This window comes from Cebus imitator, unplaced genomic scaffold (genome assembly GCF_001604975.1).
Source record: "Cebus imitator isolate Cc_AM_T3 unplaced genomic scaffold, Cebus_imitator-1.0 Scaffold231, whole genome shotgun sequence".
Taxonomy (NCBI): domain Eukaryota; kingdom Metazoa; phylum Chordata; class Mammalia; order Primates; family Cebidae; genus Cebus; species Cebus imitator.
Genome location: NW_016107546.1, coordinates 5,927,299 through 5,954,025, shown reverse-complemented (window position 1 = coordinate 5,954,025; position 26,727 = coordinate 5,927,299). Strand labels below are relative to the sequence as shown.

General features: G+C 44.6%; 1 long non-coding RNA gene across 1 annotated transcript; it reads left to right on the top strand.

The window, feature by feature from the left end:
• Nucleotides 1-17,553: 17,553 nt before the first annotated feature.
• Nucleotides 17,554-25,932, top strand: LOC108281815. The gene is made up of 3 exons (XR_001816154.2): nucleotides 17,554-18,436; nucleotides 23,129-23,352; nucleotides 24,307-25,932. It is a non-coding gene; the product is annotated as an uncharacterized LOC108281815 (long non-coding RNA).
• Nucleotides 25,933-26,727: the final 795 nt, after the last annotated feature.

The following is a 26,727-nucleotide window of genomic DNA, read 5'->3' as shown; positions in this document are numbered from 1 at the left end:
AGGCTCGCTCATTCAGCATTCTGCAGATTACACCGTGGTTTTATATGTGATTTTGTGAAGCAATCAATGGATAAATATTTATCGGCATTCTTGTTGCATGCTGTATCCATCTCATTTTGAGTTACGCAGTTGTGTCTACTCAGAAGGTCCAAATAGTCTGGTTGGATAGATACATATAAAATAATGAGTGAAAGAACAATTTTATTAACAGTAACATTAAGTAGGAATAAGATATTGTCATAAGTTGCCTGAAACAATTAGGAGGCTGACATTAATTCATTGTAACGTTATCTATTGCCATGTAACAGATTATTGCTGTCTTAAATTTAGCGGTTTTAAAGAACAAACATACGTTATCTAGCAGTTTCATGGGCCAGGAAGTTGGGAGCATCTCAGTGGGTGGTTCTGGCTCAAGTCTCTCATGTAGTTGCCATCAAGCCATTGGCCAAGGCTGCAGTGACATCTGAAGACCCAGCTGGGCTTCTGAGTTCAATCATGTACTTGCTGGGAGGATGCTGGATTCTTGCTGGCTGTTGGCTAGAGACTTCAGTTCCTCACCATGTGAGTCTCTCTCAGCAAGTCAGCAGCTTACTCAAAAACAAGGGAGAGGGAAAGAGAGAAAGAGAATCCAATGCAGAAGTCACAGTCTCTTTTAATAACATGATCCTAGAAGTGACATAGCATCTCATCTGCTGTGCGTTGTTGGTCACCATCTCTAGTACAATATGGAAGGAATCTACACCAGGGCGAGAATACCAGGGGCCAAGGATCATTGGGAATGATCCCAGAGGCTGCTAACTATATCCCTGCTTAATATTCTTAGCACAAGGTGAAAACCTGTAACAACTATTGTTTTGTTAGATGGGAGAATCCATTCACCTATCTAATACCTTGTGGGAACATATCATTGTTATCATGCGGCCGTTGTACCACATATGAAAGCCTGGACAAGGTGATCTGTGGCTCCTCCCAGCTCAGGGACGAAGGCTCTATAGTCCTTTTTTATCCAGTTTAAAATGACACCAGGACAGACTGGGGTCTTTCCTGGTACAGACAGGAGAGATCTACTGAGCTGGCACCTTGAGCACTGTTCATGTTTATTTGCGACTGGAAGAGAGATGAACCTGGCTCCAGGAGGGCAGCCGAGGCCGGGGATTGAGAGACTCAAAGTATCCAAAGGGAAGCTGAGATGGAAATCTGCAGAGACGTTAGGAAACACACCTGCGAGCCAAAGGGGATGGGAGAGGATCCAGGACTGCAGTGCAGAGTGGTGAGTCTGGGGGTCTCCGGAATATCCCCACAAGGTCAGGTAGGGAAGGGCATTCTTTCCCTTAATGGCCAGACATGTGGTACTGCCTTGGGAATGTTCATTGGATGTCTGTCTGTTCTACTGTGTCAGGATTCATCTGTTCCTAAATAAAGTGGATTAACTCTTGGATATCGACATAGGATGTATTTACCCCATGCAGAGTTGCTTTCCATTTTCAAACATGTGGTTGTTGTTACTTTTTATCTGGTCACACCTTTGCTGAAAAAGTCTTTCGGGATAAGAAAGTGAGAGTTAGGGATTAAAAGAATACCAGTCAGTGTTAGTCACTAAGAAGTCCTATTGCATGGGGTCAGGAGGGAGTGAATGAATGCAGGGAGCTTTCAACATTTCTAAGCCTGCCACTTAGAAATGTGAATGCTTGGTTAGCACAGGCACCATTCCCCACAGGATGCATGACAGACTTGCTCTGGTTTGCAGGCATTACATGGTGTAGAAAGCAGATCCAAGAATGAGCCTGGTTGCCTGGCTGAAGTGACTATTCTTGACTCACATAATCTTTGAGGATCGAGCTCCTGTGGCCAGCATGTCAGGGTGGCTCTTCTATGGGCTGCTCTGCAACCTGATCTTCAGCTACTGACGTCCGTTGCACCTGCTTTCCCCAGAACATATAATAGTTTGCTTCTCTGCCTCTCCTCTTTGTGAGAATACTCCAAGACTTTGGGCTGCTCACAAACCGATGCCTGGCACTGTGTACTCTTTAATGATGGACACCTTCAGCATTCCTCAGACACGATGCAGTGGAGACAGGGGGACTGGAAACATTTCAGAATGCCTTACTGAATGTCTACAAAAACCACCTATAAAAAAGACTTAAGTCATCATAAGCCAGTAAGATGCATAGAAATCTTACGGCTATGTTTGCATGTTGATGTAACACTCTAATTAAATATATCCATGATGTGGTTGTGAGTTTACCAAATGTATTACATGAAAAATATTAATTCGTGGGTCACATCAGCCTTGACTCCTTTGAAGTCCATTTTCCTACAAATGTGGGGACACTACTGGAAGTGCGAGAGGAAACATAGTCTTATGAAGTGAAAAGCCCAACTCCCCGCTCACCAATAATGGGTACAGGGTGACTGATACTTAAGAATGCTTTTAGATGTACATGCCTTTTCCATAGTTTCAATGTGGTCCCACCTATAAAATTCATAAATAAGGAAACATCTATAAAACGTTAAGAGTGGATGGAAAACAGCTATTAGAAGTAAGCTCGCCCTGTGCGTCTCCATTTTCTCAGCACTCAGGTTCAGAATGGGTCTGTGCTGTATTCCTGTTCCCTGAGCTTTACTGATTATAAACAGATTCCCTCCTTTATCACCACGTTTTATGGACTGATGCCACCACGCCTCCCTGGAAGACAAAAGGGAAAATAAAAATCTCTTCTATGCACTTCACATCTATGGATGTATATTGAGTCAGGCTAAAATGTAAATAGAGCTTCACTGAGGGAGAAAAGAAGCATTCATTTTATTTCAACATTTATGATTATATGACATATGGATCATTCTTTTCTCCATTGTGGCTTCTTCTGTTCATAATAGCAAGGCACCGACTTAAGGTATTTGGTCAACTTCCTGGAAGATCTTTCTAAGCAGAAATGAGGAAGAGCCAGGTACATGAGTCAACAGTGGCTCTCCCATGTTGACCAAACAAGGTTGGCATTGCTGCAAAAATAAGAAAGCAGATTTGGGACAAATGCAGGGCTCTATTTACTCTTATTGTATTTTGCTTTGGCAACTTGCAGGCTTAGTTATTACAGCAGCAAATGTTTTTTAAGACTTACAGGGAAAAAGCATATTAGATTCCATTCCCATTCCTGTCCCAAATGCATATGACAGGAAGGGTTACTTGGAACTGAAAACCCAGAGGGGCAGAGGACATACTCAGAGGTCCTTAATAGCACCAAAGGAATATCTTTTCAAGAAAAAATGAATTTATTCTCAGAGTGGGTCAAACCTCCTTATTCCCAGGTTCACTTTGACCTTTAGCCACAGGATGCAACTATATATAAAATAAAAAACAGTCCTGGGCCGGGCGCAGTGGCTCACGCTTGTAATCCCAGCACTTTGAAAGGCCGAGTCGGGTGGATCATGAGGTCAGGAGATTGAGACCATCCTGGATAACATGGTAAAACCCTGTCTCTACTAAAAACACAAAAAATTAGCCAGGTGTGGTGGCACACACCTGTAGTCCCAGCTAATTGAGAGGCTGAAGCAGGAGAAACACTTGAATCTTTGCAGTGAGCCAAGATCGCACCCCTGCATTCCAGCCTCGGCAAGAGGGAGACCCCTCTCAAAAACAAACAAATAAAAAACCCAAAAAACACTCCTGAGGTTTCCTACCAAGGAACTGCAGTTGTAAGAGGGGCCCCCTGATTCTCCCTCTGCCTTCTATGAGCCTGGAGGACTGGGAGGACCCGTCTCTTCCCTGCTTGGATTCTCGCATCACCCAAGCATTTGCCTCGAGCATAGTGGATACTCCACATGCACCCGGGCTCTCCCGATTCCCAAGGATACTCCAGGTTTAAGGCATTCTGAGATTCCCCAGTGTTGTGATTCTTGTTATAGTTTCTTTCTAATTTGGTCTTGAGGTCTCTCTCTTGAGAGTGGCCGTAGGCCAAGACAGTCATTTTTAGGAGAACCCTGATGTGGGAATTGCATACGTGGGTCTGGTGAGACACGATGGCAAAGTGAAAACAGTATGCATTAAACAGAAAAAAAATTAGTACTCACAGGTACAGAGAGGTTGGGGTGCCAGCAGGAGGCCAACAGGAAGTTTTCAGGTGGCAGAGAGCTCAGCCAGTGGGTAGTGGGTGAGAGAGAGAAGGAGAGAAATAGGGGGGACCTGTGGGACAAGGCCGTGGGCATGAACCCTTGGGCCTTCCTGTGGGGGTTGTGGATTGCACACGCAAAGGGAAGAAATTATTTACATGACTCGAGGCTGACCATTATGTTTTATCATGGTCGGCAGCTGTGGGCTGTGCAGAGTTTTGGGTCAGTGGGATGAGGAACAAACAGGCTTTATCTCAAACAATCACAGGGAGAGGAAAAGTTTTATCTAGGCCAAAGGTGACTGGGTACAACTGGGTTTCAAGTAACTTACATCAGGCCTACAAAGTAACTGTACTAGACAGATGCGTGACCCTCTGATTGCTTTGATTTAAACTCTGCTTTGGGGGAATGGTATTTTTCAGGAGAAAAGGTAGACCGTAGGCAGGAAGAGGGTGAAATTAAAGGGATGCAAAGAGTACACTAAAAGGTTTCAGGGGATTTAGGATGAGAAAAACTGGCAGTGAGTGCGTTCCAGCTGCAGTTGGTAACGATGGTGCCGTGCTGGCTTCTGTTCTTTGTATGTAAGATTTCGTTTTTATCTCCCAGCAGCAAGGTACTGTTAGAATAATATACTATCACTGACTATGCCTCATAAGGATGACACCGCCACGTCTGTGCTTGTTTTGGATTTTGGTGGTATAATGGCCTAAGTTGTGTTTTCCCAAAAGTCTTCCTTAACCCTCAGTACCTCAGACTATGACTATTTAGAGATAGGCCTTTAAAGAGGTAATTTACTTAAATGAAGCTGTTGGACCTATCAAATGGGTTTCCTCATAAGCAGAGGCGATTAGGACACGCAGAGCAACGCCAGGAATCCACAGAGGAAAGACCATGTGAGAACGCAGGCAGGTGGCCCCACCTGCGGGCCAAGCAGAGGCCAGCAAAACCGACCCTGCGGATGCCTTGAATGTAGACTTCCAAACACCAGAACTGCGAGAAAAAACATTTCTACAGTACAGTAGCCAGTCTGTGGTATTATGGTACGCCTAGCAAACAAATACCGGAGGCTTTTCTCATTTTGCAGTAATTGCCATAATGGCTGCAAATTCCTCCCCTCCTTGTAGCTACACCCTTTTGCATTGTGACTTTGCAGCTCAGGAAGTAAGGACTATTCACTATCATTTGACTTTGTGGATGTACGCTAGCCAATAAAATATGGCAGAATTGTGCAGGCTGGGGTTTGAGAGGAGGCTTCCATAGAGCCCACTTAGCCCTGCTGTGATGAATGCAGGGTAACTCCTTGCCAGCTTCAGCCAGGTGGTGGGCTTCAGGTACGTGAGCGAGGCTGGCCCAGATCAGAGAGAAGGGACCTGCTGCTCTGGTCCCCCCAGACCAGCAGTCCAGCGCAAGCTGCTAACCAAACAATTTCTGGAAATCACTAACTCTCGGTGGTTTGTTTTGTAGCAAAACTAACTGGGCTGATTTCATTCAGAGGAGCAGGCCAAAGCCAGGTCATGGCTTGTCAATTTACACAACTTAGATTTTTAGTAAGTATGAATATGCTCAACCCTCAGTCAGGAGGCCAAAGAAGTTGAACAGTGAACTAGCTAGGTTCTGTCTACTTAATTTAGAATTTTTTGCTCATAATTTGACCAACGTGCATAAAAGAAGTCCTCGTCCCCTGCCAAGATAAGTATATCCTATGACTCTTGATCTGGACACATTCTGTATGGGGCCGGGAAAGTTCCTTCCATCCCTGTCTTTTGGTGGCTGCGTTGAAGATGTGACGAGAAGACGCTGGCCAGCTTCCTTTTCTTACTTTACTTCCGCTGTTGCCCTCTGAACACTATCTACTTTCAGAACGCTATCGCTTGCTCCTGTCCAATGAGAAAGAGCGAGCTCCGTGTCTTATAGCAAATCCACAATTTGATGAGCACATCTTTGCTTTCACTTTCTGGTTGAGAGCTTCTGCTTTCTGACTTTGAGGCCAGATTTTATCCCTGTCTGGGAAGGAGATTTCTTAACACAGGGCAGTTAGAGAAACAAAGCAAGTCCCGTACCTATCAGGAGGACATGGTAAGTGAGTTTACTTTCTGAGAGATAGAAGCTAGACCTACGGCTGGCTTCAGTTCTTCTCTTTCCACAGGACTCCCTCCCAGAATGTTCCTGAATGTTAAGGTCAGGGAGCTTTGCCCTTCTTCAGTGCTCTGGGGAGGCATTTTCTAGTTTGTGCTCTCTGAAAGATCAGAAAGGTGAGCCACGTGGAGCTGGGCGGCGGCTGATTTGGCTCACAAGCCCCTTAGCAGGGGCAGTCACTGGTTTTGTCTGCTGTAAATCTATCATCTGTTTTTTTGAGACAGAGCAGTAAAGGAATGTGCCCCAGATCATTAAAGTCCTGTGCGTGGGCGGTCTGCGTGGGGGAGGCACTGCTGCAGAGGACACGTTGGACGTGACCGGTTCACATGAAAATCCCCTTGGAAAATGCCTGTGGCACCAGATTGCTGGAATTTTCTCAGTCTAAACAGTTCCTTATGATCTTCCTCCCTCTCTCTCACTATTTTATATATATATATATGTACATATATAGATATATTTTAAACTAAAACTAAACTGTTATCTACAAAGGAACTCATCAGTGTGTACGCACACACAACATTCCATCCAATCCCTGCCCTCACCCACCCGCTGTCCAAATAAAAACACTTCAAATGTTTTGGATCCAGTTTCTTATTTCCTGTGAGCAGTTGCAGGCATTACTTTACGTGGAGAGCTTTGGTTGTAAGATGTAAGATGAGCAAACGGCCGTGTGCTCTATCCCTTGCAGTAAGTTAGGCCAGCAGGCAGTGAGACTTTGGAGACTGATGCCAATTTTCTTCTTAGAGCATAATCCTATAATGCAGAACAGAAAGTTTTTGCTCCTTTGAATTAAAGCCGTACTACTTTGCCTGATTCGTGTTTGAGGTTTTTTTTTTTTTTTTTTTTCTTCTTTAGTAGAGACAATTTAATCTCAAAATGCCAAGTCCCCTTAAACTTTCCTATTCTGTTGCGGAGTATGTTTCAGCTTTAAAACGTCCCAGAGAAACATGGAAGCGGTCCTTGGGTAAGTGAATGCCCTCCTTGCCATCATAGAGACGGCTGAGCACAAGACTAAACACGTACGTCTGTCAAGCTGTTTTTCCATCAAATAATGAGACATTTGCATGCCATTTTAGGTTTTGCAATTCACTGCTACTTAACTCCTAAAGGCCTGTGGCGTCCAGTGTTGATCCACCAGTTACATTTGGCAGGTGTGAGTGTTTTGCTACAACATCCCCGTCTGTAAAATGTCCTGCTCCGTTGTTCTCCTTAAATCAGTCCCACTTCCAGAGGATTTGATTCCCCTCTATTCCCTATTCTATGGAGTCAACTAGGAATTCTTGGTCATTATTGGGGTGCTTTCCCAGACTCAAGGGAATGCCTTCGATTCACTGGGGTCTCATGTGGATTCAACCTTTGGGGAATTTTCTCCTTGAAAGCCTGCGGTGTCATTGCTTCCATGCCTTGTGTGGGCTTAGGAACCCTTGCTCAGGGGCCCTGGGGTGGGGATTCCACCTCCCTAGGTGCACCATCCTTCACATTCCTCTGGGGCCTTGCTACCTCCCAGGCTCACAGTGGTGGGCCCTGCAGCTTTTCCTGTGCTTCCCACTTTGGGAGTCTGCCTATTTTTCCTCATTATCTCTGCCTTTTTCCAACCCCCTAATACAATCTCCTCTAGAAAGTAGAAGCCTGGGAGGAAAAGGACCATGAAGGGAAGAGCCTATGGGTACAAAGAGTTTGTGCACATGGAACACACGGCACCACATCACTAAGGAAATTTACCTTCCATGTTTGGATGAGGAAAGTCAGGTGCAGAGAAGGTAAGTGACTTATGGAGAATCATACGGTAGATAAATCACAGGTTTCAATGCAAATGAAACCTTCTGAATGCAGGTCACATGTCCTTTATAAAGAGGAAAACTGAACTAAGATCCTTTCAATTGTTGCATGTCACCTGTTTTCCAGGATGGAAAGTTAAAGTCTACTCTATGGAACAGAAACAGGAATTATCTTCTTTCCAAGGGTAGCTTGACTCATCAGTGACACACTTCTGCAATCTAGTTCCTAGGCCTGGGAAGTCCAGTCACTGATGCCAAGAACCAGCGAGAGACCTTCCATCCTCAGCACTTACTACCCCTATGCACCACACCGGTTGGCCATGCTTATAGGGTGTCTGTGGACAACATGTGGCAGGCTTCAGTCCTGGCCTTGCTTCTTGGGTAGCAGAGGTTATTTTCCCTATCTCTTTGTAAAACTGAATGTGTTGTAGTACACATTAGTGCTCATACAGAAACCGAAGATGTAGATGGATTTCCCTTTAAAATCAGAAGCTCCTAAAATTTTCTAGTTGAAGAAAAACATGGAGTCGAAAACTGGATTTGCGGGTCTTCTGGAAAAATAGTTTATAACTTTTCCCATATCATATTTTTAAAATGATTGCATATTTACACAAGTGAAAATGCTGGTTGGAGCCTTATAGAAAAGCTGATAATATTGCCACTGAATGTATGAATCCTGCTGAAGGCATTCTAGCCCTCTAAGGTTGGACATCTTATAAATGTGGCTGGATATTCAGGCTTATTGCATCATTGCTGCATTTTTTTTCTTAGATTGTTATTTTCAGAGGAAATAAGTTAAAATATGCTAATTGTGTCAGCAAACCTTAAACCTTAAAATTTAGTATAATTGAGGTCGAAAAATGCAGAGTATGAAATGTGCATATGAGAGTCCAACTCAAGGAGAAGTCATGCCTCAGTCACTGCCACTCATCCACCCATCCATCCATCCTTCTATCCTCCCATCCATCCATCCATCCATTCTCCCATCCATTGATCCATTCATCAATCCATCCATTGATCCATCCATTAGTCCATCAATCCATTGATCCATCCATCAATCCATCCATTCATCCATCCATCCATCCATCCATCCATCCATCCATCCATCCATTTATCCATCCATCCATCTGTCCATCCATCCTTCTATCCTTCCATCCATCCATCTATTCATCCATCCTTCTATCCTTCCATCCATCCATCCATCCTCCCATCCATTGATCCATTCATCTATTCATCCATTGATCCATCCATCAATCCATTGTTTCATCCATCCATTCCTCCATCCATCCATCCATCCATCACTGTTGACTATGCCAATTTTTCGTAATAAACCAAGATAGAGCTACAAACTCAGCTGTACAGGTCATACGCTAAACTCTTACTTTTGCAGCATAAGGAATGAAGTCCCTGACTGTAAGGTGACCTGACCTGAGATGATCAGTTTCTGCCAAAGCACTTGCTCAGTGTCTTTTCCTCTATCACTCTGCACTGGTGAATTTAATGTTCTCTGCTCAACTTTTGTGTGCTTTTAAAATCAGCTGTATTCTAAGCAAATCTCTGTCTACTTTAAAAGACTGGAAATGACAAATAATAAACCTTTGCCAAATAATGAAAAAAAAATCAATTTATCCATTCATCCATCCAACCATCTGCCCATCCATCCTTCTATCCTTCTTCCATTCATCCATCCTTCTATCCACCCATCCATCCATTCATTCCATCCATCTGTCCTCCTGTCCTTCCACCCACCCACTCATCCATCCATCCATCCATCCATTCTCCCATCCATTGATCCATTCATCAATTCATCCATTGATCCATCTATCAATCCATCAATCCATTGTTCCATCCATCCATCCATCCATCCATCCATCCATCCATCCATCCATCCATTAATCCATTCATTCATCCATCCATCCATTTATCCATCCATCTGTCCATCCATCCTTCTATCCTTCTTCCATCCATCCACCCTTCTATCCTCCCATCCATCCATCCATCCGTCCTCCCATCATTCTATCCACCCACTCATCCATCCATCCATCCACCCACCCATCCATGCATCTATTCAACAAATAGTTGCTCAGCACCTACTACATATGCAGCACTATTTCAGGAGCTGAGGTCACAGAACTCAGTAACAGAGACAAAAATCCCTTCTCTATTGGCACTCATACCCTTGGCTAACTTCTATTTTCGAGCCTCTTCCAGATAAGGCTGATGCCAACGGGAAGTTTTTTCCTCCAAGGGAAGGTATGCATTTAGTCCCTTCACTTCTTCCAAGTGGTGAGTGTTCGGTAAGTTCACAAGTTAGGAAACCTCTGTGGTGGTCCCCCACTCCTGGGCAAACATCAGAAAAGTGCAGCTTTCATAACATGTGCCACTAATCTTTTGCATTTCTTTTTTCTTGAAATCAAGAATATGAAGACAATTAAAGAACAAAAATCAGGGTATTCCCCAAATTATGAAAATAACTGGCATTTGCATGGTGCCTTGCAAATGATAACGTTCTCACTCATGTTGGAAGTGAGGAAACTGCAAATCAAAGAGAACAAACAGCCCTCTGCTTAGCTAAGCTCCTAGGGACCATTCTCTTTCCAGAGCACAGGTTCTGGAGGGGCCTGGTTTTCCATTTTCTCTGGGCAAGTTACCCATTGGCGTCTGTTCCACAGCCTTCCTTATCAGGCTCTGGCTTCTCTGTGTATGCACTTTTCACAATTTCTCTATCTCCTATTCTCAGTTATGTTGTTTAAGTCAGCTTAGGTGCCATTCACATGTAGTTTCATTTTATTTCTAGATGGATCTTGTCTCTATAGTTTTCTCTTCAAACTTACGTATTCAGTCTCAGTTATCTTTGTTTTCCTCCATCCTGACTTTTGGCAATAGAGCTCACTGCCTGGCACATAATAGATGAACAATTAAATTATTTGTGAATGAGGGAATGGATAGTAATAGGTCTTTTATATGTAGGATACTTAGAAGTCTTTCTCTTTTTTTCAGAGATCCTCTGATGAATGCATAACCAGAGGGAGGCTTACCTTCTACTTGCTCACCTTCCCCCTGCTGAGATGTCCTTGGAGGCCCTTCTAATTCATTTGCTTTCCACTGCACTGCATCATGTTCCTAGTTAATTGCAGAGCAAATAGTCCATGGCCTGGAGTAGGCCTTCATTCTGGAACCATTGTTGGAATACCCTGGCCATTTAAGATATCAAGAATGAAGGAGAAATATTTTCTGTGGCTTCGGTGGCAAAGTCTGAAAAGGACTGCAAAGCCCATGTGTTACTGAGGAGTGGGTCACAAGAATGTTGCTAGCAGGGCAGAGACCACTTCTAGATGCAGGTGTGATGGAGAAAATGTAATCAACCATAGGCCCTTGGGGAAAGCGTTGCATTTGTTTGGAAGAAATATTTTAGTAAGTTGAGGTTAAGACCCCCGTGAACATGCTCAAAGACAAAGGATAATTTCTCAATAGTCTTCTAAGGATGGGAATGCATCTGGGGACAAAAGCCAGGGCAAAGATAAGCTTCTTAGCATAAAATGGGAAAAAGGTGTTGAGGAAGAGAGGAGCCACCTCCTTGCTGGTACAGACAATTTGTAGGTATTGGGTGTTGAGCATCACACACAATCCCCTTTCTCTGGCTTTGTAATTGCCTGATGTGTCCTTCCTGCCTGCTGCACAAACAAAGACCACAGCATTGCAGTAAAGAAAGAGTTTAATAGACACGAGGCCATCACATGGGAGATAGAGTTATTATTCAAATCAGTCTCACCTCAGGGTCCTGGGTTAGGGTTTTTTTTCAAAGGCAGTTTTGGAGAAGGGGTAGGGATGGCCAGGTAATGAGTGCTTGCTGCTGATGGGTTAGGGCAGGGATGAAATCATAAGGGGTTGAAGCTGTCCTCCTGCCCATTGAATCACTTCTGGATGGGGCCACAAGAGTGGGGTTGGTGGGTTTAGGTGGAGTCATCAGGTCCAGGTGAAGCCATGTTGTCAAACATGCAAAATCCTGAAAAGATTTCTCAAAAGGCCCATCTACCACAGTGGTACTATTTTCAGGAGTATCACCTGACCAGTCCACACCTTGGCAGAATCAAGCTCCTCTCCACCCCTAGCCTGATGGCCTTTGATTAGCTTTATAGAGGTTGCAGAGTTTGGGGGAAGGGCTATTATTATTTAAGTTCTAACCTAAATGTCTTCTGAAGTTAGCTCAGCCACAAAGCCCAGAAATGATTCAGGGAAAGACAAGATGGGGGGTGAGTTAGATCAAATCTCTTTTACTGCCATAGTTTTCTATTATAACTTTAGCAAAGGCGATTTCGCCTTCTCTAGGAAATCTCAGGCAAGTTATACGTCACCCAATAATAATTCCAGGCAAGTAGGTTCTTTTGGAGAGCCTTGAGAGGCTCTTTAGTCTGTGTCCAGATTGGTTTTGGAGTGAAAGCAGAATTAGTTCACTGAGATATAGGAGCTGAAGGATGATTTAGGGACACATCACAAGTGTGTTGCTGGTCTCTAATGCAGCACTCAGGGGAGGCTCTGGTGCCTGGATCCCCCCACTCCTCCCCACTGGCCTGTCTTCACCTGCCTTACCCAACTTAAGACCCACACTATAAGATTACCATGCAGTTTAGCCAATAGACAAGGACATTGGTATTTCACAGCTGCAATTCCCAGGGAGTGCTCCCCATAGCACAAATGGCCTCAGGGTAGATATTCCACAGTGAAAGGTTCTGTGGGAAGATGGACTGGGGGAACGTGGGGTTGAATTAAATGAAAGAGCTCCTTGCTGTGGGATTAGTGGGAGTCTTTAATAGGATTCTATGATAATGTGGCATTTTCCAAACATTTTAACCACAGAGTCTGGGGTGTGTGTGTGTGTGTGTGTGTGTGTGTGTGTGTGTTTGCGATGCATTCACATTTGTGGCTGGTGCTCTCTGGAACACAAACATACCTACAGCAAACTGCTGTAGAATGAAGGGGCAGAACTCGAGGGGCCAAGAGGCTTAAAGGGAGAGCCCCAGGGAAGACTCAGCGGGTTCTCTCACCCACGTTAGGTGACCTCTACCACAGCCATTGGGATACTGTTCCCACAGACGTGGAAAGCACAGCAAAAGTAGCTGAGACAGGCTTTGGCTAGGAGTGGCCTGGGGCCCTGCACACCCTCTGCCTGCCCCAGCAAGGCTCTCTGTTCTGCTGCTCTCGGTCTAGACATGGCAGGGGGCGGAGGGCTGCTTTTCTGCTGCTGCTCCAGTATGGTTTTCTTCCCATGCCCCACTAAGTGGACTAGCCCTGCACCAGCATCTCAATTCCCTCTTATGATGTTGCCTCCTGAGGACCATCAGAGCCTCATTGGGGCCACCCCGTTGATTAGACAAGGATGGGCACAGGGAGCAGCTCAGCCTGAGCAGGCGGAGCCTCACTCTCCAAGGGCCTGGGAGAAAGGCAACCCCTACAGTCACTGTGATGCCACCATGCAGAGTCCCTGAGGTTCTGTAGCTTCTGTAGGGTCAGAGCCAGCCCTGGACATCACCACCAGGGTTGCTGAAGGAAGGAGGAACAGAGTGCATGACTGAGGTAAGCAGGACAAGCATCCACATTGGGAAGCCACCACTTCCTGAGTAATATTATTTCTGTATCAGGAAAGCAGGCTTTCAACTGTTCAATGTGCTGCTGGAAGAGAGCACCTTTATTAAAAGAGGTGTTAGGGCGTGAGACTCACCTGCGATGCTTGCTGTGTGAGGGACGCTGGTCCTGGCACCCGGCTGCTGAAGTCTGGTTACAGATCAAATCTCATTACCATCAATACAACTTGTTGTTACACTTTTACCAACAAGTCTTTGCTTCAGGCAATTGTCTACTTACTCAAAGTAATATTTAAGACAATCGGAATATTCCAGTCCCGTGAAATAAGTTGAACAGTCCCTTGGGATGTGTTGCAGTGGGATTTGCTAGTGAGATCACAAACACAATCGTTCTGGAATAATAGTGAAAGCTGCAAAGGGCTTTGCAAAAGTTCCTTTTTTGGGGGACAGTTTGTTTGCTTAAATGAGAGCACAAGGAGAAAGGTAGATAATACCTGAGTGTTTCTCACCTGGGACAGGTGATGGAGTTATGTCCAAAGAAAGGAGAAATGATTGCCATTATCTAGCTTTTGTCCTATTTTTGGAAGGCTCTTTGCTGTCATTTGCATACCCAGTGGTAATTGATTTGTGTTATTGCTTTGGAAATATATCCTGTTTGTCATTTTAAATATAAAGAATGTGGCCAGGTATGGTGGCTCATGCCTGTACTCCCAGCACTTTGGGAGGCTGGGGAGGGAGGATTGCCTAAGGCCAGGAGTTCAAGACCAGCCCTGGCCACTTAGTGAGATCCTGACACAGAACCGGGTGTCTGCTCCAGCCCATCTTTCCTTTCTCCACCCTCGCTTATGCCTCCTTCTTTAATTCTAGAAATTAAAGAAGAGACCAACTTCTTTAATTCTAGAAATACAGATCTTATCAAGAAAGGCCTTTGCTGTGCACAGGTTTAAGAAAATGTTAATTGTGAAGATACTTAGGTGGGGTTCAGAATCTTAGAAGTAACCTCAGACTGTGTTCCAAGTAAGGATTTGTAGTTCTAAGATGCTTATGTAGCTACTTATGTTTTCCTAGACTTTTTTTCAATTCCTAAATAAAAATCCTCAAGATAAGGCCTTGTCAGGAACATAGGAGGCTGTCTGAGTTTTCAGTAGCATCCTGCATAGCACTAGCTAGCTTTAGTTTTCTTTTTAAAGTCACTCCAAGGCCTAGAGATATTTATTTTTCACTCTTTGGGGGAAAACATATCTAATGGAAAAGTCACTGGGAAGTAGCTTGTGTGTTTACTGAGTTTCTTGGTGGGAGGGCACGTTGGTAAAATCCCTTATTTGCCTACTTGTTGCTCTTTCCAGGAACACGTGTCATTGCCAGATGCCAAGGGACTGTGTCTGGGGACAGTTGTTCTCTTTTTTCTCTAGGGTTTGACTCCTGGCAATTTCTACCTTGAGTAAAGAGGTCCTGCCATAGAACCACATGTTATAGAAAGGAAAGTTACTTTGGTGTTTTTGTTCTAACTTACTGGGCTTTGGTGTGATGCTGCAGATAGCCAAGTGAGGAGGAATTTGTGCCTTTGTTTGTTTGGCATTGACGGCACATTTTCTGTATGCCAGGTGCTGCATATCCTGCTTTGGGGATTCAGGGTCATATGAGGTGGTGAGGCTGTAAGCCAAGAGTCCTAATTCAGTGAGATAGGGACCACCCAAAGGTGATCACCGGGGTTGCTGGCTACCTGAAGGCCTTCACGTGCAGTGGGGCTGTCTGCAGGGCAGGCCCAAGGGTGGACACATTTTAGAGAAACTGAGGCTCCAAGGCTGTTATGGGGGTTCCTGCGTGGATACCGCTGATGCGTCAGGGGGCTGGAAAGCCCCACTACGTGAGCCCAGGAGCAGACCCCCAGGGTGAGATTTTGGGCACTCTGGGGGCATCAGGGAAAGGGGCTGGAGTGGCTGACCCTGGAGTGGCAGCTGACATTCCAGAAGTACCTCTCCCTGCCCTCCTCTGGCCTGAGAGCCAAGTCTTGTGATGGTTTCCAGACAATGTTTTCATTTTTAATTTACAGTTTCCAAGGGCTAATCTCAGGTGGGACTTCTCATATCAACTCTAAGTAGAGTACACCCATTTTATAACTCCTTTATCTTACTTACATAAGGACAACAGATAGCAGCCCCTTCACAAATTCATACCTTTGCTGAGAGGAAAATGCTGATAGGGCTGCATGGACCCATATTATCAGCTCCTGTTTCAATACTGGCATTAGGAACGATAAACAGTGATAGAAACAGTTACTTAAGATAAAGGCTAAGTTGGTCAGAATAAACCCCAAGGGCTGAACTGGGTACACCAAACCTTCCAGAGCCTAAGTTTACCATTAAGAAAAAAATAACCTGAGAAAGTTAATCAAGTGAAACCAAAAAGTAAAGAAAGGTGTGAACTATTTTAAAAAGTATTCTTCCATTTAATCTACTTTTTGCAGTCAAAAGCGGAACTCGTCCTCCTTGGCTTGCCCAGGCTGAGACCGACTTCAGCATTGGGCTTGGCACCCACAGAACGGGTGAGCAAGGAAGCTGGGGCCAGCTGCAGTGTTTTCAGCTTGGGTTTGCTGGTACCTGGATGGCTACTTCCTGAAATTACTATTTTCCCCACCCCCAAAATAATCTGTTTTGAAAATAACAAATGGGGCAGATTTTCCCCTCCAAAAAGAAATAAAAGACAGGTTTACTTTTGTGTGTGTGATTTTTTTCTCTTTTGGTGCCCAAAATCAAGCCAGATGAAATAAGTGTGTGAGGAAGGGAGGGAGGGAAAAGGCAGCTGGTGTGAAAAGGAAAACATCCGAACTCAGATTTCAGAATCTTTTGATACTACTTATCTCAAGAGACTGTAGGTAAAGAGGCCACTTAAGAATGCAAATTAGCTGATGAACTATGACAAGACACTTAAATTCCAGAAAAACAGGTGAGAACTCTTGCATTTGGCCCCATCTATGGGGAGCAGGTTTAGAAGCACAATCTTTATGGTCAAGTGTTTCCTTAGAGACTTCCATGTCCTCTTATCACTCTCGTTTGATAGATTTGAAAGTAGACCTCTGCCTGGCGCCACTTCTCTACTCCCCAAAGGAGACTTTTTTTTTTTAATGAAATATATATATATATATATATATATATATATATATATATACACACACATATATATGTGTGTATATATATATGTGTGTGTGCGTATATATATATTTTTGAGACGGAGTCTTGTTCTGTTGCCCAGGCTGGAGTGCAGTGGCATGATCTTGGCTCACTGCAATCTCCACCTCCCGGGTTCAGGCGATTCTCCTGCCTCAGCTTCCTGAGGATTACAGGTGGGATTACAGGTGCACGCCACCATGCCTGGCAAATTTTTGTATTTTTAGTAGAGATGGGGTTTTACCATGTTGATCAGGCTGGTCTCGAACTCCTGACCTCATGATCCGCCCACCTTGGCACTGCAAAGTGCTGGGATTACAGGCGCCCAGCCATGAAATATAATCTTAAAGTGTGTGACTTACTTACTGTCAGAATATTGATAATTTGCAGATCTTCTTGTGTTAAACAAATTTATACTTGCTGATATAAAATGCTTGGTAAAAGTTTCATTATCACATCTACTATTAACAGCAAATGCTGGCCGATGTTGACGGTCTCTTTGACCAGTGCAAAGACCAGGCCATTAAAAGACAGCTGCAGCCACTGGCCTCTGACAGGTGGCCAGGACTCACAAGTGACCTCAGAGATGGTTGTCAGCTTGCAGTGAACTCATCAGTCCAGATGTGTGACTGTGGTGCAATGCCCTAATTACATGTTTTATGGACTTTCAACTAAGCATAGCTTTCTAAGATTCATTTTTATGAGCAGTTAAATAAAAGTGACTTAATAAAAAAGAAAAGTGGGATTTTTAAAAAATGTGGATCTATTCTAAAAGACAGATCATTTGGCTCTTTGGTTTGATATTTGCTTCAATATCCAATATCAGCCAACCTTGACCTGGACAGTGAAGTCATAGACTCTTAACAGTCAGCCGTGATTTCAGAGATCATGTGGATGAAACTCTGTTTAATGGAAAACCTTTTTCATGACGGTCCTGCCTTGACCGTCAGCCTCGGCGCGGATGCAGTTGGGGACAAGGTGCTAACTCCCTCCAAAACTATCTCATTTTTCTTATTTGAATAAACCCCATTTCCCTGTAACTTCCTCCTCACTCTTTGATTCTCTGACAGCTTCGGGGTATTTGAAGCCAACCTGGATCGGCCCCAGCCTTTCTAACACCTCCTTTCTCTAGTTTAAACTAGAAGCTCTCTGCGTGTGTCAGCTGCTTGTGACATAACATGGGTTTGAGACCCCCTCTTTCCCAGTGTCCCCAGCGGAGGAGGTCTCTAGAACCAGGTTCACCCAGGGACAGCAGAGCAGAGCCTTCCCTCTATGTCGAAGACCTCAATTCTGCAGTAGGAACACCTGCCCTGACACCCTCCGAAAGAATCAGGGTAGAAGGTATGAAAGCAGAAGCCTGAAAGAATTTCACCTTCCAACTCTGAGGACTAGGCCTCTGCCCACCCACCCCCATTTCATCTCGTCCTTAGGGGGAGCTGGCTGTACCTGGAGCTGGTGGGTCTGTGACCGAAGATCCGCTTTGTACAACAGCAACAGGCCTCCCTCCCTCCTCTTGCTTGCCTGGCGCAGAAGCGCTCACTATGCTTTATTTCTCTAAAATCTACAGTGGAATCTTCAGGACTGGTGACACAGAGTGGTCTCCTGGATATTTCCTTACTGGGCACCTGCCCACTCTGCTTTTATTTCCAGGGAATATAATTCTTAGGTAAAACGCAGTAGAGCACAGGTAACACTAGCTGATTTCTTGGCTTTTGAATCTGAAAAGCCTGGATTCTGGTACAGGACTCACAGTGGGCTCCAGACTGGATTTCTTGAGCTGGGAAACTGGACAACTGGAGGGAAAGTGGGCCCTGAGGGTGGTGGCCCTCCGTGGGGATCCTGTATTCTGCCCCTCATGCCCTGGGCTGGTGGTGTAGGTGGGATCTGGGGCTGAACTCAGAGGGCCCACCTTGGAGCAGGGACAGAGGAGAGGTCTGCTGGGTTTGTCTGGAGGACTGGGTTGGGAGCCTTGCGGAGGTATCTGTCCTGGAGCCATGAAACGTTTCCTGGGCACCCCAGGGGTGCATGGGTGTGGCAGGGGACAGGCGTGAGGAGTTCATAATCATACCACAGCTAGGGGCAGCCAGGACTTGCCTGCATCCCAACCAAAGGGCCAGCAGGGCATCTCCACAGCACCCTGAATGGGTGGACCGTGAGGCCCCACCCACCCCTAGGCGATCCTCCTTTCTCCTGTGGAATCACTGGGACCCCAAGTTGGTGCAGGGCATCCCTGCTAGTCCAGAATGGGGCTTCTCATCAATGTCAGTTCACCTACAGAACAAAGAAGTTATGTTTTCTACACACTTGCAATTGGGAACTGAGCTCAGCACCCACTATGTATTTAGTAACAATCACATCTCTCCTTTCGAGTTAAAATACCTGTGACGGGTAGGAGCAAGATGGAAACCACTGCTGTGCAGTGAGACCAGGTTCCTCCTAGGACACGCAGGAAGCCAGTTTTCCAGATGGCTGTGCCTCATATTTCAGGACAAATGCTAAGGACATGAGGGGTAAGGAAGAAATGCATAAGCTTTATATTCACTCACTCATTCAGCAAGTATTTATGGAGTGTCTGCTATGCCAGGAAACACAGTGATGAATAAAATAGGCAAGGTTGCCCCCCAACACGTGCACGGAGACTTCGTCTTTTCTGAGTACAACCACACCCCCAGGAGGCAAGCCCGCCGGAACGCACATCCCGGATGCTGAGGGGAGGAGCTCTAAGTGTCTCTCCTCGCATCAACCACTGACCTTTTGCCTGCGTGTGTCCTCAGCCATCACTCTTGAGGAATGGGGTGGATCCTGAGTTCTACTTGCCAGTCCAAATGTTTTTTTCGTATGGGTCCTGCCACAGATTTCCTGAAGGTGTGTCATATTTCCAGTTGAACTTACTGAAGCATTCACAATCATGGGTGGGGCTAAAATATATATTGTCGCTCTTTTCTTTAAAGACTGTGGGAACAGGCCCAGTGACCTGCTAAATGAAGAGCTGACATTACGTGAGGTGTGGCAGGGCTCAGCTTTTTCTTTCTTTAATAACAGCTTTATTGAGATAGAATTTGCATCCCATGCACCTTACTGATTTAAAGTGTGCAATTCAGTGGTGTTTAGTGGATTCAGGGTCATGTAACCATCCTCACGCTAGAGGTGAGAACATATTTATCACCCCTCAAAAAAGCCCATACCCCTCAGCCGCCACTTTGCCTTTCTACCTCCCACCCCCAGTCATTGGCACCATAAATCTACTTTGTGTCTCCCTAGATTTGCCTGTTCTGCATATTTCTTGTAAATGGACTCAGACAAAATGGATCTTTTGTGTCTGGCTTCATTCACTTAGCCTAATATTTTCAAGGTTTATTGCAGAATGTATCCGTGAAACATGTACCAGTACTTAATTTCTTACCGTGACCAAATAATATTTCATTGCGAAATACAGCACACTATTTCTTCATTCATCAGCTGACGGACATTTAGATTGTCCTGAATTTTGCCTGTTATGGATAATGATGCCATTCATATACAGGTTGAGCATCCCTAATCCAAAAATCTGAATTCCAAAATGCTCCAAAATCTCAAACTTTTTGATCATGAACATGATACCAGAAGTGGAAAATTCTATACCTGACCTCATGTGATGGGTCCCAGTATAAATGCAGGTGCACAACACAGCTGACTCAGCATCCCTAGGTGAAAAAATATCCCCTTTCAGCTGGGAAATATCTTTCCATAATATGCCCAGGTTTCCCCCAGGACAACGCACCTACAAAGGGTAATACAATGGCAAGGGTGCAGACTAGACCCACCAACAGTAGGTTCCCCACAGGGCCTCACATGGGGCCTAGAGCCATAATGTGGGCGACTGGGATAGTGACACATTTGCTTTATGATGGTTCTGTGTACACACGTTTTGTTTCATGAACAAAATTATTAGAAATGTTGTACAAGGTTACCATCAGGATGTGTGTATAAGGTGTGTGTGAAACATTGAATTCCACGCTTAGACTTGGGTCCCATCCCCAAGATATCTCATTGTGTATATGCAAATATCCCAAATTCCAAACAAACAAACAAAAAAATCAGGAAACTGAAGCATCTCTGGTTGCAAGCATTTTGGATAATGAGTACTCAAACTGTACAAGTTTTCATGTGGATATATGTTTTCATTTCTCTTAGGTACATCCAGATGAATGGAGTTGCTGGGTTATATGGCAACTCTGCCTTTAACCTTTTGAGGAACTTCCAGACTATTTTTCAAAGAGGTCTAATTTTCCATTCCCACCAGTAATGTACGAGGTTCTGCATCCTTGCCAACACTTGCTATTGTCTCTTTCTGATTGAAGCCATGCTAGTCGCTGAGAAGTGGCACCTCAATGTGATTTTGCTTTGCATTTCCCTGATGGCTAATGAGGCTGAGCATCTTTTCATATTTTCATGTGTTTATTGGCCTTTTGTGTAGCTTCAGAGAAATGTCTATTTAAGTGTTTTGCCCATTTTGGAATTGGGTTATTGGCATTTTTATTATTGAGTGCACATATTCCAGATACAAGCCCCCTATCAGATACATGACTTGAGAATATTTTCTTTCGTTCTGTGGGTATTTATTTATTTATTCATTTTGAGGTGAAGTCTCACCCTGTTGCCCAAGCTGAAGTGTGGTGCTGTGATTTTGCCTCACTGCAACTTCTGCCTCCCAGGTTCAAGCTATTTTCCTGCCTCAGCCTCCTGGGCAGCTGGGGTTACAGGAGCCCGCCACCACACCCAGCTAATTTTTATATTTTTGGTACAGATGGGGTTCGCCAGGTTGACCAGGCTGGTCTTGAACTCCTGACCTCAGGTGATCACTCATGTTGGCCTCCCAGAGTGTTGGGATTACAGGCGTGAGCCACCATGCCTGAGTCTTTTCACTTTCTTGATGGTATCTTAAACAAAAACTTTTAAGTTTTGATTAAATCCAATTAATGCATGTTTTCTTTTGTTACTTCAGGACACAGCTTCTTAATCATAAACAAATAAAAAACCTTTCTGAATGTTAGTTACCTCAAGAGAGGTGGTGATAAGATTTTTAAAGTGAGATATTAAGTGTGAAGTATATTTTAAGTTTTTAGCTTAGAGATAAGAAGCAATTGTTACTAGAAAGCAAATGTTTATTACATAATGGACACAAAAATACTTTTTTCTACTAAATATGAGAATTACCTCCACTGAAGGAACGTCTGATGAAAATCCTTTATGGAAACATGTAAGCATATTTCTGTCAAATTATCCTGCCAGAAAACAGTGGCTTTGGCATCCATTCTTGGGTAAAATCAGTTTCTCTTCATTAATTTTATTTTATACCTCATCCTGGGCTCATCTACACTGTTGAGAGTAGGGTCAGGGTTCCCTGAATGGTGACGTCAGCTTGGGTGATTTGGAGACTATTTGTGAGGAGCATTCAGGAAGTCAGCTTTTCTTTTCTGAATTGAGCAATGCAATAAGGCCCAGCAAACTTTGAAAAGCTTTGGAGGGAAATAAATTCATGGAAGTTCATCATCCCGGGACTGTCAAATTCTCCCCTGACAGAGCTGGAGAAGCAGCCCCACTCTGGGGCTCAGACCAACCCAGGACTCTGCCTGGGGTTGTTGTTCCTTTTCTTCTATAGAAGCGAAAGTTCCCAGGTTTGATAAGTATGACTACAGAACAAGTTGTAGAGAAAATGAGGCCTGCCAGAAGTTTCTAGATTCACTATACCAGAGACCTTTCTTTGAATGAACTTGATGATTGAAATTAAAGAGTGAAAAAAGTAAATGAACAAGTTTAATTTATGGGTGAAATTTTTGTCCTGAACCGTGTCCCATTCCAACTCCCCCAGTTCCTCAAGACGTGACTGTATTTAGAGACAGGGACTTTAGAGAGGCAGCGAAATTAAAATTAGGTGACTAGGGTGGACTTTAATCCAATCCGACCGGTGACCTTGTAAGAAGAAGAGATTAAGACACAGGCACGCACAGAGGGACCACCACGTGAGGACACAGAGAAGACATCATCTACAAGCCAAGGAGAGAGGCCCCAGGAGATCCCAGTCCTGCCCAACCTTGATCTCAAGACTTCCAGCCTGCAGAGTTGTGAGATAACATTCTGTTGTTGAAGCTGCCTGGTCTGTGGTTCTTTGTCATGGCAGCTCCAGAAAACTAATATGCTTACCTATTTTTATGAACTTCTGTGGAGAGAATTTTTCCCCTTGGAAATGGAACATGGGACATTCATTGAAATGTTGATTGGCTTATATGGATTTCATCATTATCGATTGCTTCAAGGAAAGGTGTTTATCTTTCTGGCTGAAAGCCTTTATAATGTGCTTTTATTTTTATCTTCACAGTTGATCATTAAAACAAGCAAGGCAGGTGGCTATTATCATTAATTACAGTTCACATGGGAGGAAGCCTAGCAACTTCCCTAAGACATGCAGCCAGTAAGTAGCAGAGAAAGGGCTTGAACCCAGGTCTTTGGACTTGACCCCCTTTTTCCCCTGTGGTCAAAACTGCATTCCTGGAACTTATGGCTGGTTATGTTTCTGGGAAAGGCACTACAAGTTGAAATGATGTAAGTCTAATCTAATTTATTAACAGAAAAGTTTTATAATGGAGGTTACAGTGTGGACTAGGTGTTTGATTCTTAAATTGTTACACAAAGAACAAAAATCCCATATGTGATCAAGCCCAGTCTGTGTACCTATACAGTACACAGTGAGAATTGGCAATATAATACCTGCTCTTATAAAATTTAATTTCATTTTTAATATAGTTCCCAGGAGAGGGTTTGTGCAGAGTAGGAGGAAGGGCTAGAGGTTTTGTGGAAACAGCTGGAGATTTCCTGATTTCCAGAGGTTTTGCCTGAGGCTGAGGCTGAAGAGACCCATGGGACAGATGCTGTGAGGGGAAGGCAGAGGTCCCCGGAGGCCTGGCGCTGGGCCATTGCGTGTTTTCACCACTAGGGCCCATCAGGAGGCTCTTAGAGCATTGTGGGTACCTCGGGAGCACAGGAGCCTCTCTGGTTCAACCTTTGTTTGTGGAAGGAAGATTTACCTATACTTTGCTTTGCTGCCTGAGGACCAGGGTGAGACTCAGGTGGCCTTAGTATAATAGAAAGCTGCTTTGCTCTTCTAGAAAACCAGGGCCCTACCACTTAGCAGCACACAAGGGCAGAACTCAGTACCCAGGAACCGGCTTATGTGTGCGCTGAGGACTCTGAGTGAAGATGCAACATCCAGCTCCAACCCAAAGCATCTCGAAAACACCAGCCTCTGCTTTGTGGAGAGGGCAGGAAAACAGGCGAAATCAGTGAGTGGCTTTCCTGTGGCTCTGATGGCCAAAGCCCCACAGACGGCTGTCCCGTTTCCTGATTCTCTACCCACAGCCAGCAGCAGCCTGTTTTCCCTCTTTCACATCATCCTGGTCCCGCTGGACGTGAAATTTAGGGCATCTGTGTGGGGAGTCCTTGGCCATCTGCGTCTAGTACTAGTGAAACAGGAAGAAGTGCTTTTTCTTTTTTTTTTAGAAAGTCCCTGTCCTGCGCCTGCAGCTGGAAGGAAGAGTGACCTGGCGCTGTTATTTTTAGAAGGTGGAGAGCTGAGTGAAGACTGCAGCCAGGGTCAGGGTCTGCTTCCCGTGATGGGGGTGATTTTTCCATGGAGGTCCAGCATTTCCTCTGGGCTCCCTCATTGAGGAATATAACCCACTGCCCTCTAGAAAAGGTGATCTGGCAGAAAGTGGCTTGCCACGTTGCCTGCTCGGTGTCCTGATGAGTCATCTTGTAACAGCCCTGCTAGAAGAGAGACGCAAGGCTTTCAGACAGAAGTTCACTCAGCCACGATCTTCACAATCCCTATACTCTGTTGTAAATACAAACAAAACCAAAACACAAGCCAACAAACAAAAAACTCCAAAAAAAAACCTTTGTCATTTTTTAAATTTTCCCCTTCATCTCCTCTTTTATAGAGTGCACCTGTCTGCCTAATCTATCTCATGTATGTACCAATCCATATTCTATCATCTCTCTATCTACGCCTGCATGCAGCCGTCTAAACTTGATAGGAAATCAGGAAAGCACAGATGTCTCTCACCCCCACATTTTCAGTGGGAAAACTACTATCTTGCTAGCTGTGAAAATATCACTCCATTGACCTTTTGACAAACCTTTGTGCCTGAACCTAATGACCCAATTATATCCTATTTTCTACAGCCCTGATGGGAAAAGGACGTGGGTTCTGTAAAGAGAGAAAAAGAGGATACAGCCATGAAATTGTTCAGCTCCACTCCAGCTTCTCAGTGGAGATGAGACCAAACCATTCCTGACAGAAGAGAATCGATTGTTTTCTTCTCCAGCTATCTCAGAAAACTGGTCTCCTCCCACGGTGGTTGAGCCGTTTGTTTTCTGGGACTGAGATTTAGCATGGTTTTGGGTGTTTGCTAGGCGAGTGCAACACGAGGGGACGAGGCGCAGTACTGAACTCGGCTTCTGATGTAATGTTAGCAAGCTGGATTGCATTCCATTTTACACTCTTCCCCTGGTCTAGATAAGATGCTTTAGGAAATGAACACTTAGCTGGCATGAGAGTCTAATAAAAGGCGGATGCTTCATTTCTCTGGCTTAATTATTTGATTGCCAAGGAGGCTGTCTTTCCCTACACCTTATTCTCAGCTGATAGCCTGGTGCCCTTGACTGTCCAAAACTGTTACAGGCCCACAGTCCGAGACAGGATTCTCATGAGAAAAAGTGCAGGAGGGACAGGAAATGGGACCCCAGGAGTCTGTTCTCATGACATGAATTCAGTGGAAACAATGGGATGGGTCCATTCTTTTCCAGTTTTCAGTTGACTTTCTTCTTTGATGATCTTTCTTTCTTCTGACCCTTCCACCCACCCTGACCCTCTCCCAGGGATGGGAAACAGGATATTTTCACAAAGCCTTTGTTCCTGGGAGGAGCTCACGCTCAGTCTCGGGTCAAACTGTCCCTTCCCATTCCAACTACTCAGGTGCCCATGGACTTCCTGTAGGAACATCTCCAGGAGTCCAGGCTTCCCTGCCCATATTTTATCTGAATGGGAGTAAAAAGCACCCTTCTAATTCATATAAAGTCTAAATTGCTTTTTGAAGTGCCACAAAATAAGATATTAAATACCAATTGAGATGTTCATTTTCCTTTTAATGTCAATGAGGACCTCATCCAAACTGTTCAAGGAAGGTAACCTTTGCATCTGAGGCAGAAGGCAGGAGCCTTACTGTGAGCTGCCTGCCATCCTGAAGAGCTTGCAGGAGGCGGTTGCCACCAGGGCATTCGTGGTGTGGACGGGAGCAGGGAGTTCAAGGATGTGATGATTGTTAACTTGTATGATGCATGGTTCCTGTAGCTGATAGAGGATGCTTCAGTGAGTCCTATGCTGCTTTTCAGCCTCCCAGCATCACCTGGAGCCCTGTAGAGCAGACAGGGCCACTCACTCCACAATGGCTAACTAGTCAAAGTGGACTCAAAGGGATTAGCTTTCTTCATTCAGCTTCCAAATTCAGGGGTACTTGCTATCAGGATCCAAGGTCTCAATTGTTACAATGGCTACTTGACCATTTTTACAATAGCTACGTGAACATTTTTCTAGCTTAAAGGATTTCCTGTTAAAGAAACTCCACTTTTCTCCACCCATGCCCTAGAAAACACTCTTCATGACATTATCTCAATATCAACCTCGAAGATGCAAACAGATCCTCGGTCTCTGTCCCTCTCCTCAGAGATGGCTGTGCATCTTTGATTTTCTCCGGCACATGCCGCAGGCTGCAGTGGGTTTGTAAGGTGACACTCTAGGGCTATCACCATGCTTTGCCAAATGAACGCTGCTGTGTAACAGTGCTCTACATACAAAGCTTCTTCCAGCTTCATTTTAGTTGGTTTAGAAACATAGAAATTCAGGATGAAATCCATCACCGT